Source organism: Eublepharis macularius, chromosome 7 (assembly GCF_028583425.1).
Source record: "Eublepharis macularius isolate TG4126 chromosome 7, MPM_Emac_v1.0, whole genome shotgun sequence".
Taxonomy (NCBI): domain Eukaryota; kingdom Metazoa; phylum Chordata; class Lepidosauria; order Squamata; family Eublepharidae; genus Eublepharis; species Eublepharis macularius.
This window is the reverse complement of record NC_072796.1, coordinates 48,047,060-48,065,217: the sequence shown is the minus strand read 5'-3', so window position 1 is coordinate 48,065,217 and position 18,158 is coordinate 48,047,060.

The following is an 18,158-nucleotide window of genomic DNA, read 5'->3' as shown; positions in this document are numbered from 1 at the left end:
CAGTGTGCAAAATCCTAATGGACTTTCTTTTCCACTGGGGGGCAAGGACTTTGTCCTGTAATTAACCTTGCTTTGTTACCTTAAGTCACTTCAGCCAATGATCCTGTCTGACCATCTTGATGCTGGTATTCTTCTTTAACTGAGTAATGCAGTGAAGTGCTTGGGGAATTTACCTGGAAAGACCTGACAGCAGAAAGATCACAGAAGAGCTAGGGCAACTATGGGAGGCGTGCGACTGCACTATAAGGCTGTGAGGATACAGGAAAAAAACTGTTTCTGAACAGCATTGAACCTTGAGCAGGTAACCCATGTTGTTGTTGTTGTTGTTGTTGTTGTTGTTGTTGTTGTTGTTGTTGTTGTTGTTGTTGTTGTTGTTGTTGTTGTTGTTGTTGTTGTTGTTGTATTAAAGAGATACACTGCTCCTTTTACTATTATAGATTCATGGTAACAGTAAGCCAAGTGATTTGGCTTTCTGGTATATTTGGTTTGGTTCCAGGTCATTTGGAGGCAGAAGATGGAATCTTTGGGGGCACATTGTGGATCACAGCAGTGCTGCAAGCAAGAGAAAACACCCCCAAACAGAAAATGCTGCAATGACAATTATGACCCCCCCCAAATGCTACATATCCATGCTTGTGTATATATAATATTAGTATAGATTCATCGATCTGTTTTTAAAGCCAGATACTCTTTAAAAAATAACAGCACAGGGATTAACTTCCAGGAATTGTTTTAGAGCAAATAAATGAATGGAAGCAGCCATTCACACATTACAAAATATGCACAGTGTGTCACACAAACACACTGTGGAGCTTTATGTACAAAAAGGCAGGATTGGTCCTCAGTAGGGAAGGAGAGAGATATGTGAGCAATTAATCTATGTGGAAAAGAGTCAGTCCTGACAGCAGTTCCAAATGAAGCTCATAAACAAACATCTGTTTTATAAAGTCTAATCAGAACAAGGCTTTGTAAAGCTTTCAAACACAGACTGTCTGGCTATTTTTAAACAGTCAGTCTTAAGGGTCTGAGGGAAATTATTGAATGTTGAAACTTTTATAAAAAACATCAAAATGAAGCCAGTGTTTTCCGCAGTTGATGTTTTACAGAAATTCCAGGTTCAAGTGGGTTACAAAGATTTCAGTTGGCCTTTACATGAATGCTTCAAGCAAATTATTCTTGTAGGTATAATAAGACTTTTTGTGCAAAAATCATATAGGACTAATTGATTTTAACAGTATATTCCATGCATAGTGATGCTGATAAAATAAAATCCTTTTCTATATGGCAACGGACAGTATAGGAAAAAACTCTGGGTTGGATCCAGCTAGCGGTTCCATATAACCCCGTCTACTTCCTCTGTTCACTACAGCTCCCATCCTACATGGTTTTTATACCTGCAGATCACATTGGCTGCTTTCATATCTGCTGGATAATGCACTTTTAATCCACTTTAGTAATTGTTTACAATTGAATTTTTCTATTCCAATACACTTTCAACACCCTTTAGCAATCCAGTTGCAAAAAATTGTTGAAGTTTTCATGAACCAAATGAAGTGGTTTGTGAACCGGGGCAAGTTCATGAAAGTTCGTGGTTTGTGATTTGTGAAACCAGATGAACCACGAACTGCACAGTTTGATATTTTCCTGGTTCATGCCTACTTCTAGAGAAGACTAAAAGAAGTCAAGGCATGGTTGGACAGGATTGGGGGGAACTATCAAAGCCCAGCATTTTCCTCGTACCATTGTAACCCTTCTCAAACATTCAAAGTATGCACAGTAAACATGCATGGAAGAAGTGCTACAACTAATATCTGCATTGCTGATCCTGTTGTATGGCTCTCAGTGTATGATTGAGAGTTGTGCCCTGCACATATTCAGCTGAATTGCTTTGAATGTCAGGAAAGGGCTCGTGATTGTCATTGGGAGCCAGTTTGGTGTAGTGGTTAAGAGTGGCAAGACTGGAGAACCGAGTTTAATCCCCCACTCCTCCGCTTGAAGCCCACTGGATGACCTTGGGTCAGTTGCTGCTTTTTGTAGCTGTCTTAGCCCCACCTACCTCACAGGGTGATTGTCGTTGGACCACCTGCTCTGGTGGTCCAACTCTTGACAAGGAGCGCAGTCCGGGAGACTTTCAAGATGTCATATAAACCAATAAAGCTGAAAAATCCCTAATGACCACTTCTCACCTTTCTGTATGGAAAATAATCTTCAGTCCAAAGGAATTAAAATCATTTAAATTGTTGTCAAGGAAATAGAGAAAAAAATTAAAAATGGACAATGGAAAAGTCTACTAATCTTTGTTCTGCTGCCACGACATTAATCTTTGATTAGTTGCAGACTGTAATGTCTACACATTCTCATTAGAGTACTTCAGAGGGTTTTGCAGGGTGGGGGTGGGGACTCTATGTAGTTGCATTATACTGAATCAGGCCATTGTTCTGTCTAAGTCAGTACTGTCTGCTCTGACAGGCAGCAGTCCTCTGGCTCTCAGGAAGAAGTATTACACATCACCAGTCACATCCTTTCAACTGGAGATGCCAGAGATTGACTTGGGACTTTCTGCATGCAAAGCTTATCATCTTCGACAAAACCAAAGCCCCTTCCTGAATACAGGGTCTTCAAAGCCCCTTCAAAACAGGGTCTTCAGTATAAAAAAAATGCTTATCTCTGTCCATCTTGATTTGGGGTCTAGCATTTAGGGTTGCCAGGTACTTTTACCCTCCTGGGAGAGATGGGTAGGGAACCTGGCACTCATCTCTAGACAGACTACACACACTTGTGAAGCACACACACACTCTCAGCGTGATGCAATGACATCACTTCCGGGAGTGGTGTCATTGCTCAGGCTGCAGGAGTGCTCTATAAGTGGGAGTGGCCTGCTTGGGACCCAAATCAGCCAGGTGAGAAGTGTGAGAGCGCTCCCGCAGTCTGCATGATGACATCACTCCTGGAAGTGGTGTCATTGCACCATGCTGGGAGCATGCCCCAGGAAGCTTTTTTCCTCATCTTTTCCCCCGGCTGGCCAGGTGAGTGGTGGCTTGGGGTGGAGTGTGGGAGCAGGGGATCCTCCACTGCGGGTCCAGCAACCCTAAGGACACTTCTTATTGCTTCAGATGATAATAAGCAAACTGGCTGAAACTGAAAGTAGTCTGTCTCTGCTGACATACAACTTTGTAAACTGCTGCAGCCTGCAAAGCTGCCATAAAGCAACTGTTGAAATTGCTGTGAAGCACAACAATCAGAAGTCCAGTGGAAGATGAGTTGGGTTGTCAATGGAAACAAAGATCTTAGACCATTTCTCCCAGAATTTATTACCCCCATTTATGACTTAGTTTGACCTTGTGGCGCACAAAGTTATGTGCATGACAAAGGCAAATTGTACAATTCTGGGTCTTTGTCTCTATGTTTCAGCCTTCCATCTTTTATTGAAGGCCTATAAAAAGAAATTAAGGAGTTGCTGCTTTTTACTGACAACTGCCTATAACAAGAAAACATTTTATAGTCTCACAGATGAAGGACTAATGAAAGGATGTGTGTCCCAGGGTACATCTGATTACAGGTCTGGTCAATGCCTGGAAGAGATGCCGCCTAGGAGCCCTAAGTCCATGATGGGAAAATGGTGGAACATAAATGCGATGCAATAATAATAAAACACAGCTAAGTAGGCTTGGCATTATTAAGTCTCAAGCAAGCATTTCGGGAAAGAGAAAGATATTTGCAAACTGGATCAAAATGTGGAGTGTTTGTTTATATGTATTTGGGTTGACTTATATGCTACCTTTCTACCCAAAAGAACCCAAGACAGCTTGCAAAGGGAAAAGAAAATGAAAATAATGAAAACCATACAAAAATTCATTCTTATAGTAACACCAATATTAAAACTTTCCACATGGAAACAGCACCGGAGGGAAGCTATCTCCTCACTTTTGATGCTCCATCTGCAGTATTCTGTGTATATGGAACATTAGAAGCGGGGTAATAAGTCCCCCCACACACACTATTTTGGCATTGGGGAATGGCTTGGGGGAAAGGCAGGAGCCATTCTTAATAATAATAATATCATTCAATTTGTATACTGCCCTTCAGGATGACTTAACACCCACACAGAGCGGTTTACAAAGTATGTCATCATTATCCCCACAACAAACACCCTATGAGGTGGGTGGGGCTGAGAGAGCTCTTAGAAGCTGTGACTCACCCAAGATCACCCAGCTGGCTTCAAGTGGAGGAGTGGGGAATCAAACCCAGTTCTCCAGATTAGAGTCCTATACTCTCAATTCTGTGTAGTGGTTAAGAGCATGATTCTTCTACCCACAGTAGTATTCTGAGCTGTTTGGGCTCTCCTTTTTTTAAAAAAAAGCCATTCTCTGTAGCTGCTGTGTGACTGCCAGGAACCTGAGTTGGGTCCATGGAATCTGGTCTCAACTCAATAAAAACTTAAGCATGTAGTTTGGCCTTTAATCTCACCAAAACTTGCAGTACCAATTTAACCCAGAATATTAACTTTTTCCACAATACAACATCAAAACAAGCAATTGTAAGAACTACTAACTGCTTCTGCATTCTTAAAGGTAAAGGTAGTCCCCTGTGCAAGCACTGAGTCATTACTGACCCATGGGGGGACGTCACATCATGACCTTTTCTTGGCAGACTTTTTTTGCTATGGGTTGGTTTGCCATTGCCTTCCCCTGTCATCTACACTTTACCCCCAGGAAACTGGGTACTCGTTTTACCGACCTCGGAAGGATGGAAGGCTGAGTCAACCTTGAGCCTGCTACCTGAACCCAGCTTCGCTGGGATCGAACTCAGAGCTTGGGCTGCAGTACTGCAGCTTACCACTCTGCGCCACGGGGTATTCTTAAGACTATAAAATCAATGAGGTAGTGAAACTACAACTTGCATATTACTTATATTTGGCTGTCTCGTGGATGACATAGCCATAAAACTGCAAAAGCTGTCAGTGGTTCTTTAAAATGTACTTTTTGTACTTCTATGCTGTATGGTAAACATGTTAATGTTGTGGATTTATATACAGTATGACATCACATATTTCCCTTCATGTTATGAATTCAAGTATCATAAAGGGAACCATAATAGTATTTCATGAACTAGTGAGAGAGGCCAGAAGAACTGATCACAATTTAAAATTACTACCCAGTGGAGTGCCCATTCATCAAAGCAAGGAAATACAAGTATGGACATAGATCCAGAGGAGTTAGCCGTGTTAGTCTGTAGTAGCAAAATCAAAAAGAGTCCAGTAGCACCTTTAAGACTAACCAATTTTATTGTAGCATAAGCTTTCAAGAACCACGTTCTCTTCGTCAGATGCACGGAGGGCAGAAGGAAACTGGCCAAATATAGAGGAGGAGAGGGGGGAGAAGGGCGGGAGGAGGAGAGGGGGGATGTAAACAACTCCTTTGATATGGAGATGCAGACAGCTCCTTTTGGTGTTGGGATCAGTTTGCTTGTGTAAAGTTTCAAAGGAGTTTGCCGTGCTGCAGTGCTGCTGAACTCTTTTTGATTTTGCTACTACAGACTAACACGGCAAACTCCTTTGAAACTTTACACAAGCAAACTGATCCCCACACCAAAAGGAGCTGTCTGCATCTCCATATCAAAGGAGTTGTTTACATCCCCCCTCTCCTCCTCCTCCCCTTCCCCCCCTCTCCTCCTCTATATTTGGCCAGTTTCCTTCTGCCCTCCGTGCATCTGATGAAGAGAACCAATAAAATTGGTTAGTCTTAAAGGTGCTACTGGACTCTTTTTGATTTTACAAGTATGGACAGAATTCCTCCTGTGGGTGTTACAGATGTATAAGAAGAACTAGGGAGCTACATGTTTTGCATCCCATTCGGTAAATGATGTCAATAACATGAGGCACTCCTAATATCGCAAAAACTTCCATCCCTAGAAAGAAATGGGTAAGAAATGCAAACTTCCTTTGAAAATTCCAGCTCCTGTAGGTTCTTGCCTAATATCAGCCAGTCAGTCTGCATCACAGCTGATAGCTGCTGCAATGCAAAGCCTTAAAATCTGAGGCAGAAAAATAAAACTTTGGTAGAGTTCACTCTTCTAAGATGTTTAACTGACCCATGAAAGCAGAGTAATTTCAGAGAAGGCTCCTATTCCTATGAATTCTGAAGCCAAGGGAAAAACATATGCCTTTTAGAACTTCAGGGCTGGAGGTTTCTGCAAATATTGGAGTACAGATGCTGACTTTCTTTAATTTAAGTATGTTTAGGTCACTGTGTCAGCCAGAAGGCAGACACAACAGAAGCCACAGTCTGATTTTATGGTAACATTCCAAATTTACAAGCGCAGTATATGCCGCCTTAAAATTCAGATCTTTGAAATTCACAGCATTTGCTGGGAACACAGACAAACTAAGAGACGTCTTATTTCTTACCTTTTTCAATAAAAAGGCACAGGTATCAATGAATCCAGTGGAACTGTGTGTAGACAAGGGGAGAAAAAATGTTCTCGTAATCATTTTGGTAGCATTGGTTGGGGGAGACAAAGAGAATATCTTGGTGGAAAATTGCCAGTTTAAGCTTAAAGGAAAGTTGCTAATTTTGGATTCTTGCTGATGCAGGGCAAAAATTATTCACACACATGCCAGAGGCTTGTCTTTGCATCTGTGTTCAATTAGAATGAAGTCTGAGACTTGGGGTTAATTCTAAAGAACCAAACAACAAAGCCATCTTGTGTTTAAACTTTTCAGTCCTCTGAGGCCATGCTGCAGAAAACTCTGAGGGATGAAAGCCTGGAGGTGTACATGGAAGTAGAGATAGAAAATGCAAATCATTTCTGTTTGGAAAGGTGAGTCTGGATAGCATCTCCTTTTGCCAAGCATCTCGTTTTGCCACCTCTGAAAGAAACATGGGTGGAATAGGACAAAGCAGCCTCTCTCATCTGGAAATTCCCAAGGTAGTTCAAAAACTGGAATTGGAAATTCCCAAGGTGGTTCAAAAACTGGAATTGGCATGGTTAGTAAGTATGTAGCCACTGATAACCAAACTGAGATATAGAATGCCTGTAGGTCTGGTATAGAAAAAGGCAAAAAGGCACCCACCCAAAATTCAAAAACCAAGAATAAAATCCATGTCATGCCTTTTACTAAGACCAAATTGGCACAAGACACTGTGCAAGGTTTCAAGCTCACTAGAGCTCTTCATTGCGCTGGATGTTACTAATTTTTAAGAGAAAGGGGGTAGAAGGCAGAATTCTCAGTCCATAATCTTAAGATCGGATCTTGTGGCCATCCATTGTGAGATGCCAGCAACCAGTTATCTTCCTTACTTTGCTTCTGAGGTATACAGTCAGTGTGGTGTAGACTAAGACTTAGACTAAGACCAGGGAGAGCCAAGTTCAAACTCCTGCTTGCTATGAAATTTAGTGTGTGACCTTCTCTCAGCCAAATCTGGGGTTAGGCTGAGAGAGAGCTGTGGAGGATAAAATGGCAGAGTGGAGTACCTGAGCCCCTTGCAGGTAGGACAGGAAGGATTTTAAAAGTAGTAAATAAGTATTACCCTCAACACCGCAATCCTTTTTTTTTTTGACACCCGCTGAGCACATTTATCCCAGAGATTCCAGTCAGTCCACTGCATGGAGTTATGGGAGATGGCCTAGTCAAAATTAAGCACCTATCAGTCTCTCTGGTTTTAATAGGAGAGAGTTGGGTTTTTTCCCCATTGAAATCAGTGGCAACAAAGAACCTTGGCAGGATCAAACCAAGACCTTTGGCAGGATCAAACCCAGTGTGTATTCATTATGATTCACTTGCAGAGGAAAGGCGGATGATTTCTTGGTTAAGCTGAACTTTGAATTCTGGCACCTTTTGTGACAAACTAATCAACTTGCTCAGAAAACTGAATTGTTTCACTTTTAATCCTTGAGGTAAACTATACATTTAAATAATGACAGAAGCACAGCACTTAATGATGAAAAGCCTTAATTTTCATGGTCTTTCTGCTGTTGTAAAGTAGCCACAGCAAAGTCATTTTAGTTTCTATTATTTTCCATTTATATTTCATGAGGAAATGGATTACCTCAGGAAAAGAGAACGGAAGTAGCTGCAGAGACAGGAAAATGGAAGAATGGAGCAAATGGTCTTTTATTTCTTTTCTGGCCTGGAGCCACATTTTTTTATCAGCAGGGGAAAAAATAGATATCAGGAGCTTTTCATCCATATATTTTCTTACCACCATTATGATAACATTGAAGAAGGATAATGGGAAACTCTGAACTTTGACCTTAAGCAGGACTGCCATAAAGAGCTTGAAAAATAGGATACAAGGCCACATGGGATATTGTCTCTGCTTTTAAATTCTTAAAACCAAAGGAAGTTTGTTCCCCTTCCTCTCAGCCATTTTGTTGTGAAGATTTTCCCCCCTCATAAGAAAAAGCTAAATAAAAGCTGGTAATGGAACCATAACCCAAAGGCCACAATTGAAATACTGATTCTTTATACTATAGCCAAGCAAAATTTGAAGCCTACATACAGACTACATGCTTGGAGGAAGGGTTAGGGTTATCAACCTCCAGGTGGAATCTGGAGTTCTCCTGGAATTATAACTGAGTGCCAGACTACCAAGATCAGTTCTCAAGAAGAAATGCCAGCTGTAGAGGGAGAACTGTATGGCAAACCATCCCATCTGAGATTCCTTTCCTCCCCAAGCTCTGCCCTCCTCAGGCACTGTTCCCAAATCTCCAGGAGTTTCCCAAGCTGGAGATGGCAACCCTGGAAGGCTTCTTGGGATGGAGGAAGGCTACAAGTATTGCTGTGCTAGGATAAAGGCCACCATTTCCTGCTTATCTTTTTAAATGGTTCTTTCCCTTAAATAAAGATGTGTGAAAGTGTATCAGAACTTAGATGAATTTGGATTTCAGTGGGTTCTGTTTCTGACATTCTAGTGAAATCTGTAACAAGAACATTTGTGCATCAAACAAATTACCTTTCTGTTCCAATATTAAACATCATCACCTCTTCCTTAGGGTTGGCAACATTAGCATAGGGCAGTATCCGTTCCACACACATCCCTCTCACAGATATTACTAATGTAGTGTGATAGACACAGAAGGGTTTCTGTACCATTCCAGAAATTTATGAACTAGGCCTATACATTTCTCAAATTGCAGTCATAAATGTATTGTCCTGCATGCTACCATGTCTAGCAGGAATTCTGTGCACAGAGGGCAATGTGAATAGAATATAAAAAACTCAGGGTTCTGTGCCCAAACATTCTTTTCCCCACGGATTGCACTACATTTGTTATTATTTCTCACATGAGTAATAGCCAGATATATTATCACTTATACTAATGATACACTTGAAATAAAAAGCAGATTGACCAGGAGACTAAAACCATCTTCCAATATTTTATGATATATGGTCTGTTCTGATGAAGCTATATTTGTTATATATTTCATGACTATGACTTTCAAGTTATCAAGGTATTCATTATCTTCTAGGCTTATCTTAACAGAAATGTTAAACCATTCCAAATGTATGTTCTTTGCACATCTATATTTTATGAAGTAGAATCTAGAAGTATCCTGTATCCTAACTCAGCTATTGACAGTGTAGATTTCTTTCAGTTCCTTGATTTCTCAGCTGTTCTTGCTATTTCTTGAGCAAAGCAATAAACACAAAACGCAGTGCTTAAATTGAAGATTTTTTTAAAAAAACCAAGCTTGAAATTTAATTTATTCTAATTGGCTTGTTACATTCCTGCAAATTGAATGGCAGTATAGAAAAAGACAGGCATTCTTTATAATTTCATTTTTTATATAAAATGGAGTTTTTAACTCTATTTGATTCCATTTTAATATACCCGATATGAGAGTTCTGCATAGAAGACAGCCTGTGATACTCATTCCATGTACATATATTTCTATAGTAGCAGATGTTACAGACAACATTATCCCTACTGTGGTTTACCTCCTGCTTGGTAAATAGTCATTTGAATTTGGGGTCAGACCAAATTTCAAAAGCTGTCTGCTTTGATTTGAATACTTACATTTCACTTTCACTTTTTTCTTTGTGACAAAGAAACCCATGGATTTTTATTTTTGCACCAGTTTCCTTGTATGATTTCAAATTTTCTCCATTAAAAACACTGCATTTGAGCTGCTCCCAGATCACATACTGAGAATGAAAGACAGTCTTAAAATTAGCTAACTAAATGACGAAATACAAAGTAACGAAAGTGGTTGATCAGCTCTTTCCTAATCTAACTGACACGGGGGAAAGGTGGGGAATATATTTCTGCATGTAGAAACTCCACAAACAGGCATTTTAAGAATAGCCTCTACAAAGCCGCTCAATAATGTTTTGCTTTGGTTGATTCTCCTTGCCTTTACAAAGCAGCTCTGTAGTATGAGCCTATCCAAATGCAGGGCCTCTTGGAAACCCTCAGAAACAGAGCAAGGCAGAATGGGCCTCAGCTGATAGGCATGGGGCACAGTGACACTCTGTCAGGAAGCTGTGTTGGGAGTTCAATATGGGTAGATGCCAGAGATACCAGTGCAGGTACGATCATGTTTATGAAGGGTGTTATGGACGCCACCCGTTCAGCAGCCTTTTTGGGACAGGGCACTGGAGGAAAAAGGAAAAAGGGGATGAAGGAAGTAGAGTAGGTCAAGGAGGATATGCTGGCACAAGTAAATAACAATCCAAGTCAATAAGGGAACTGATGGCCACTGACCAAGACACCGGTATTCCAAGGGAAGTGCTACATGGACAAGGATATGCTTATGGGATGCACCGTGGCATGTGTGGCCTTTGAAACATTCAGCACTTTCTTGGAATGGGTGGTGAACGTTCGGGGGGGGGGCTCCCCATACATCATGCACTACTTAGATGATTTCCTGATGATGGGTCTGGAGGGCAGTGCAGACTGCTAGGAACTGCTGCAGATATTCCAGATGGGCACAAGGGAGCTCAAAGTCCCACTGGCACAAGAAAAAACAGAAGGCCTCTCCAGCCACATTTTGTACCTGGGCATCTTGATAGACTCCACACAGGGTTCATGCAGCCTGCCTCAGGACAAACTTGAAGCACTGCGCAACAAAGCAACAAGCATGCTGGGAGAGAGCACCCTGGGGTTCAGTCACTGCTGGGAAGTTTGAACTTCGCCTGCAGGGTGGTAGCCCTGGGAAGAGCATTCTGCATGTGCCTGGCCAATGCTATGGTGGGAGTAACGGCCAGGCATCACCATGTCCAGATCATGAAAGTGATGAATGAGGACATGTGGGTGTGGCAAACCTTCTTGGCAGGGTATAACAGCATTTTGTTTTGGCGCGAGCCTACGGAGAATGGGGCATCCTTTCAGGTGCACTCAGATGCCTCTGGAAGTGTGGGGTTCAGAGTGTACTGGAATGAGCACTGGTGCACACAAAGATGGCTAATAGCCTGGCAAGGAAGTGACATACTCAAGGATCTCATATTCCTGAAGCTCTTCCCAGCCCTTCTCCACAACCTGACTGTACAGCTTTTGTCAGTATAGTTTCTATGGTGTCTCCCATGACAGACAAATACTGGCAGATTGTTGTGATCGTAGACCAATAAGCAGTTTGACTATGGATGTATAAAGTGCACTGAAGGCCATACTAGACATAATGGCAGCATCACTTGACATGTGTAGTGCCAAACACAAGAAATGGGAATAGAGTAGTGGAACAAAATAAAGTACCACATAGGTGGTGTGGTCCTTTGCATTCCCCCTGAGATGCAAGTGAATATGGAATAAAGACAAACAACATGAATTATTGGAATAATAGAGGGCCACAACTTTATTTTCCAGCACAAAACCAATCTATAACGTGCAGAGACAATTCCTTAACTGATACTTGTTCAGTGAGTGTAGTCTACCCTGGCTTTAATCCATAAATATACCAGAGTATTGTACAGTTGTGCCCCCACCCACCATGCAAACAATACCCTTTCTCCCTAGCTCTCCATTCTTGAACAAGAATAGTTATTTAGCTCTTTTTCATCCCACCCTTCCTCTGAAGAGTTGAAGATAGCATTTATCATTCCTCTTCCAATTTATCATTACAACAACCCTTTGAAGAAACTTTGGCTAAGAGCAAGTGACTGGCTATGGCCTTAGGGGAGTAGTAGGTTGTCAGACCAACAGTCCATGGGGCAAAAGTGAGCTCAGGAGCAGGCAGCAGGTTGAGTGCACAGATGTTTATCACAGTGTCTCTGTACATTCCATGCACAGCCAGTCTGACCATTAGGCAAACCTAGATGATCTCCTAGGACACCACAGCTGGAGTGGTGCAAAAAAAAAAAAAATAGAGGGCTGCAAACAACCCCAGGGGAGAAAAAGTGCTGGCAGGATAACAACTCTGCCCGATTCCCCCTCCTCATCAACCCTGACGCACCCAGGTGGTGGATGGGGCATGCTCACCTGGCCTGTGTTTCCCCCATTGCCATGATCAGTGGTGGCACACCCTATGTCCAGTGCCTGTCTATGAGGACAGGCAAGGCCTTCTGCAGCATCAGGATCAGCAGCGACCCTGGGTCATGCCCCCCAAGCCCCTGGGGAAAAGCAAGAGAGTGGACTGGTGGGTGCAGCAGCTTTGAGGATCGCCGCACTGTGTCCCTTTCCATCATTCTTCTCTACCCTTCTGAGGATGGTAGGGATGTTTAGCTATGCCAATATATGGGTCTGGTATATTGTAGTAACCACTACTAGAATTAGACATGAATGAGTCCTATTCATATTAAGTGGTGCTTCCATCAATATTCCCCATACTTTCACAAATTCTCTTTGGGGGGATTGTGGGGTGACGGTTGTGATTTCATGATGAAAATTAGCAGAGCCACATGACGAGAACTTCACATGAATAGCTTGCTTTATGTGAGTTTTGATCATCATCACTGTCTCAAAATGCTTTGAAATTGACAAGAGATGTGTGACATTGCATTATACTAAAAGTGTTGTCTTTATCTCAGCTTTAGGGCAGCCCTTCTTTCATGGATGGGGTACAATAGAAGTATATAGACATTCAATTAGAAGATTTTCAGGGGGTAAAGTTATGGTGCAACTGCTGTTGGAGGCAAATCATAGACCACTTATATGGGTTTCACTCAATGAATAATATCAGTGAGGCTATTCTGATGTAGCAGCCAGTAAATGCTCCATACCAGATATCTGATTGCTCCTGAGTGAGCAATCCTGACTTATTCTTTGGAGAAGCCCATGAGAGGATATAACAATACATGGAACTAAATCTGCTTTAGTTTCTTCCCTGTATTCTTGTTCTCTATGGAGAATAAATTATTTTGCATATCAGATACAATGCATGTATTTCATATGACCCATTTGTCTGAGGTGTCCATATGTCTTTTCTTATCTAATGTCCTACCTGCCTGGTAAATTGGAAATGCTTCCTAATAAAATCTGTAGTCTGAGGTACCTATGTTAGTGTAAAAGCAGACTTAGTGCCTGGCTAGATCAATGATAGCTTTCTTTTCTGACATTGTACCATTGATTAATATTTGGGTCAAGTGCATATTGCATTGGGCTGACTTGTGATGTCATGCAGCACAAAAACAATGGGAGGCAACAAGAATGGATCTTAGACAATGCACCCCTCCCAATAAAGAACACAATTTAACCAATCGATAAGCTAATCCATTTGGTGAGAAGGAACAGATCAATTGGAAGCTTGATTTACTTCTTCCCTTAGGGAAAGAGTGGAGGTTTTTCATCATTGCATCTCATTTGAACACTGTGTCAGTCCAAGGGTGAAGAAATTTAAAAAGTGAGCAATTGAAGCCTGGTTCTTATTGAAATGATAAAAATCTGTGCCTCCACTGTTTTACTTCAGGCTGCAGGTAGAGCTCATGAGAATTTTCATCTTTAAAAACTCCATGTAAAGATTTATAGCATGTCAGAGAGAAGACTAGGCTGGTAATCTTATCCATGATTTATGTACATATTTATTTGTTGATTTATTTTCTATGAGAACAATCCTAAGTAGATCTACTCAGAATCCTACTCAGGTCTATTCAGTAGGGCTTACTCCCAGGAAAGTGTTCTTAGGATTACACTCTATATATTTGCATATAGAGGAGAGTTCATGGCTTTATTCATTTCAGGGAGAACTAGGCCTCAACAGTGTTAATCAAAGGCAGAACGATAAGCAGAAAGGGCCCCTCTTTTACCAGGCATAAACTGCTTACTAGAAAAGCAGGCCCATGGAGGCAATTTCATTCAGAAATGTAGCTAGCCTTCTGAGGTAAATGTGCAGGACAGCTTGGCTTCAACAAGAATTAATCTCTGGCAGGGATAATTTAAGTCAGTAGCCCTGGTCAGACTATCAATTTTGGTGCTCCAACCACACAGAACCCTGCTGATACATACAGATGCCATTTTGCATGAACAGGAGCAATGAGCATATTTTCCATGCATGTATAATTTCAGTACATGAGAACAGAGCACCAGATTTTTGAAGAGACAGGTTTGTGTATATCGAAGCTGTACAAGGATGGAAAGTATGTGCATTGTTCCTATTTGCACAAAATAGCAACTGCCCATATCATCAAGATCACAGATAGCTTGCACTTCCATTACGTGTGGTTGGAGCACCAAATCAAACATCTGAAAAGGGCTACAGTCAGTCCAAAGTTTAAATAGACAGACTGTCAGATTTCCATTCTCAGCTCAGTTTCATGCAACTTTCACATGGAGAAGTTCTATACAAAGTCCCCTCCCACCCAGCTATTAGGTGGGAATCCTGTTCTAATGGTGTGTCTGGATATTTTGACTCATTTGGAAATGGAAAAGGATGGGCTCCAGTTTGTCAGAGTGGCTTTGTTCTCAGTGTTCCACGCCCACATGATAAAAAACAGGATATTTAACTATCAGTAGTCAGTGCATTGGCACCATTCTGCCTTTTCCTTTTTCCTTCTGTTCCTCCCATGTGCCGGTTGAAGCAATGTTATGAATTGGTATGAGGTAGTCAAGTACCTCACCCTCTTTTTAGATGCAACCAAATAGCATGTTGAAAAATGCTTGCCATGTATATTCAAAGAAGGCTTTCTTGAGCTGCGTTTCATGTAAGTCTTACAGAGCAATCCTAAGCAGAATTAGTCAAGTCTAAGCCCATTGGTTGTTGGGGGTTTTCCGGGCTGTATTGCCGTGGTCTTGGCATTGTAGTTCCTGACGTTTCGCCAGCAGCTGTGGCTGGCATCTTCAGAGGTGTAGCACCAAAAGACAGAGATCTCTCAGTGTCACTGAGAGATCTCTGTCTTTTGGTGCTACACCTCTGAAGATGCCAGCCACAGCTGCTGGCGAAACGTCAGGAACTACAATGCCAAGACCACGGCAATACAGCCCGGAAAACCCCCAACAACCATCGTTCTCCAGCCGTGAAAGCCTTCGACAATACATCTAAGCCCATTGTTAGTGCTTTTTAGCAGAGCATGTCAGGAAACAAGAAAAGTTAGAAAGAGAGAGACCCAGAGAGAGACAGAGAGAGAGATGAGCTCTCTTGGGACGATGGAACATTTTCATCCAAATATTTTACAGGTTTTAGTTTTACTTCATTTGAAGAACTACACATAGTTCCACAAAAGTAAAAGCCAAACGAAATGGGTGGACCAAAATATGTACACTCTGCCTCTCAATAAAATATTTTCAAATGGTTTATATAATTCCAATAAAGCAATATAAGTCATAAAATATAAAACTGGCAGCATATTAAAGCAAAAGCAAAGTCACTAAAGCAACCAATCAGCATATGAAAACATTACAAAAGAATAACATCATAAAACAGCAGTGCTCAGTTTAAACTTTCTAGGAACTTAGATCAGTAGAGACAAAAACACATATGCTAGCAAGCAAAAATCAAGCAAGTGAAGAAAAAGCACAGGACAGTTACAGAACTTTTCTTGTGCAATGTCCTGAAAGGACAGCAAAAAGCCATTGCATAGCAACACCCTCATTACAAGTTAGCTTATATTTTGTTCACAAGAAAGTGTTTGCTGAAGGATCAAGTCTTTCAGACAGGACGGTTACCACCAGAGATCAAGAAAGATAACCCAAACTGCTATCCAGGTCTCATATGAAGCTGTCTTATACTGAGACCATTAGTCTATGAAGGTCAGTATTGTCTTTCCATATTGGGTATGGGTCTCAGCCAGAGACTCAGCCAGAGATCTTTCACGTTATCTACTACCTGATCCGTTTAAATTTAGAGATGCCGGAGATTGAATCTGGGACCTTCTGCAGGCAAAGCAGATACTTTTGTCGAAGGCTTTCATGGTCGGAGAACGATGGTTGTTGTGGGTTTTCCGGGCTGTATTGCCGTGGTCTTGGCATTGTAGTTCCTGATGTTTCGTCAGCAGCTGTGGCTGGCATCTTCAGAGGTGTAGCACCAAAAGACAGAGATCAGTGTGACACTGATCTTTTGGTGCTACACCTCTGAAGATGCCAGCCACAGCTGCTGGCGAAACGTCAGGAACTACAATGCCAAGACCACGGCAATACAGCCCGGAAAACCCACAACAACCAAAGCAGATACTCTTCTACTAAGCCACAGTCACACCCCAAGTATTGGAGGGCCTTCAAAGAACTTCCCTTAAAATGTCACACTGTTATTGTCTAATGATTTCAGGCAGCTTGTTTTCATTCCAGTTTTCAAAAATACTTTATGCTACTCTTTGAATTCATGTAACTGAGTATGTATTGAAAGTACATAGCTGAATAAGCTGCCACCAGAGAAAATGTTATTGATCTAATGGCAAAAAGGAATGTATGACAGTGAACTGTATGTTGCTTTTCATATTCACTCCTATTTTTAGTTGACAAGGCATTAGTTTTTGGAGATGTTTCATAAGGATAGGAATACTTAATGAATAAATTGTCCTACTAGATGGAGACTTATGGAAGTGATATGAATACTTCATGAAATTCTGGAGAAGACAGAAACCTTCTTCAGCTCAGACCACTGATCTAAGAAAGTTAGTGAAGCCACTTCTCTGTCCAGACTCCAGACTCATCCACTCTCTTGATTCCAAATATATCTAGAAGTAAGTTTTTAAAAAAACTTGTTTTCCACTAAAATATTGCAAAAATGCAACAAACACCACAGAAGCTATTCTATTTCTTTATCTGAATGCATTGCTTCTCCCCTTTTGAGGGTGCTGTGTTCATGAAGGCTTTGTCCTATACAGTAGTGGTAGAAAGAGATGAACGCAAGCAAGGTTAACCTGCCCCAATGGGACAACACTTTGCTTGTTAGATAGAGGCATTGGCAGATTGAGTGGGGCATGAGGACTGAACCTAAATTGTCTTCAATTGCAGTTTGCTCCATTTTCCTTTTTAGTGGAGAGACCACTACTATACTTAAGATTCCTGGATGACATCTTCATCATTTGGGCCCATGGGAAGGAAGCCCTTGAGAGATTTCATCAGGACTTCAATAACTTTCACCCTACTATCAACCTAAGCCTGGACCACTCTACACAACAGGTACACTTCCTGGACACCACTGTACAACTACATAATGGACGAATAAATACCACCTTATACCAGAAACCAATAGACCGATACTCATATCTACATGCCTCCAGCTTCCACCCTAAACATACCACTCGGCCTATTGTCTACAGCCAAGCCTTACGTTACAACCGTATCTGCTCCAATGCTCTCGACCGAGACTCACACTTAAGAAATTTACAACAAGCATTTTTGAGACTACAGTACCCACCAAATGAAGTGAAGAAACAAATCAACAGGGCCAGACTAGTACCCAGAAACAGTCTGCTCCAGGACAAACCTAAAGGAACTAACAACAGAACACCACTGGTTGTCACCTATAGCTCCCAGCTCAAACCCATCCAACGTATCATCAGGGAGCTACAACCCATCCTGGAAAATGATACCTCTCTCTCAGAAGTCCTGGGTGGAAGACCTTTCCTTGCCTACAGACAGCCCCCCAATCTTAAACGACTTCTCACTTACAATCATGAATCGGCCAGCAGAGTCACCAGCACAGGTACCAGGCCCTGCAACAGACCCAGATGCCAGCTCTGCCCCTATATCTACCCAGGGAATACAATTACAGGACCCAATGGCATCAACTACACTGTCTCTGGCTCTTACAGCTGCTCATCCTCCAATCTGATATATGCCCTCATG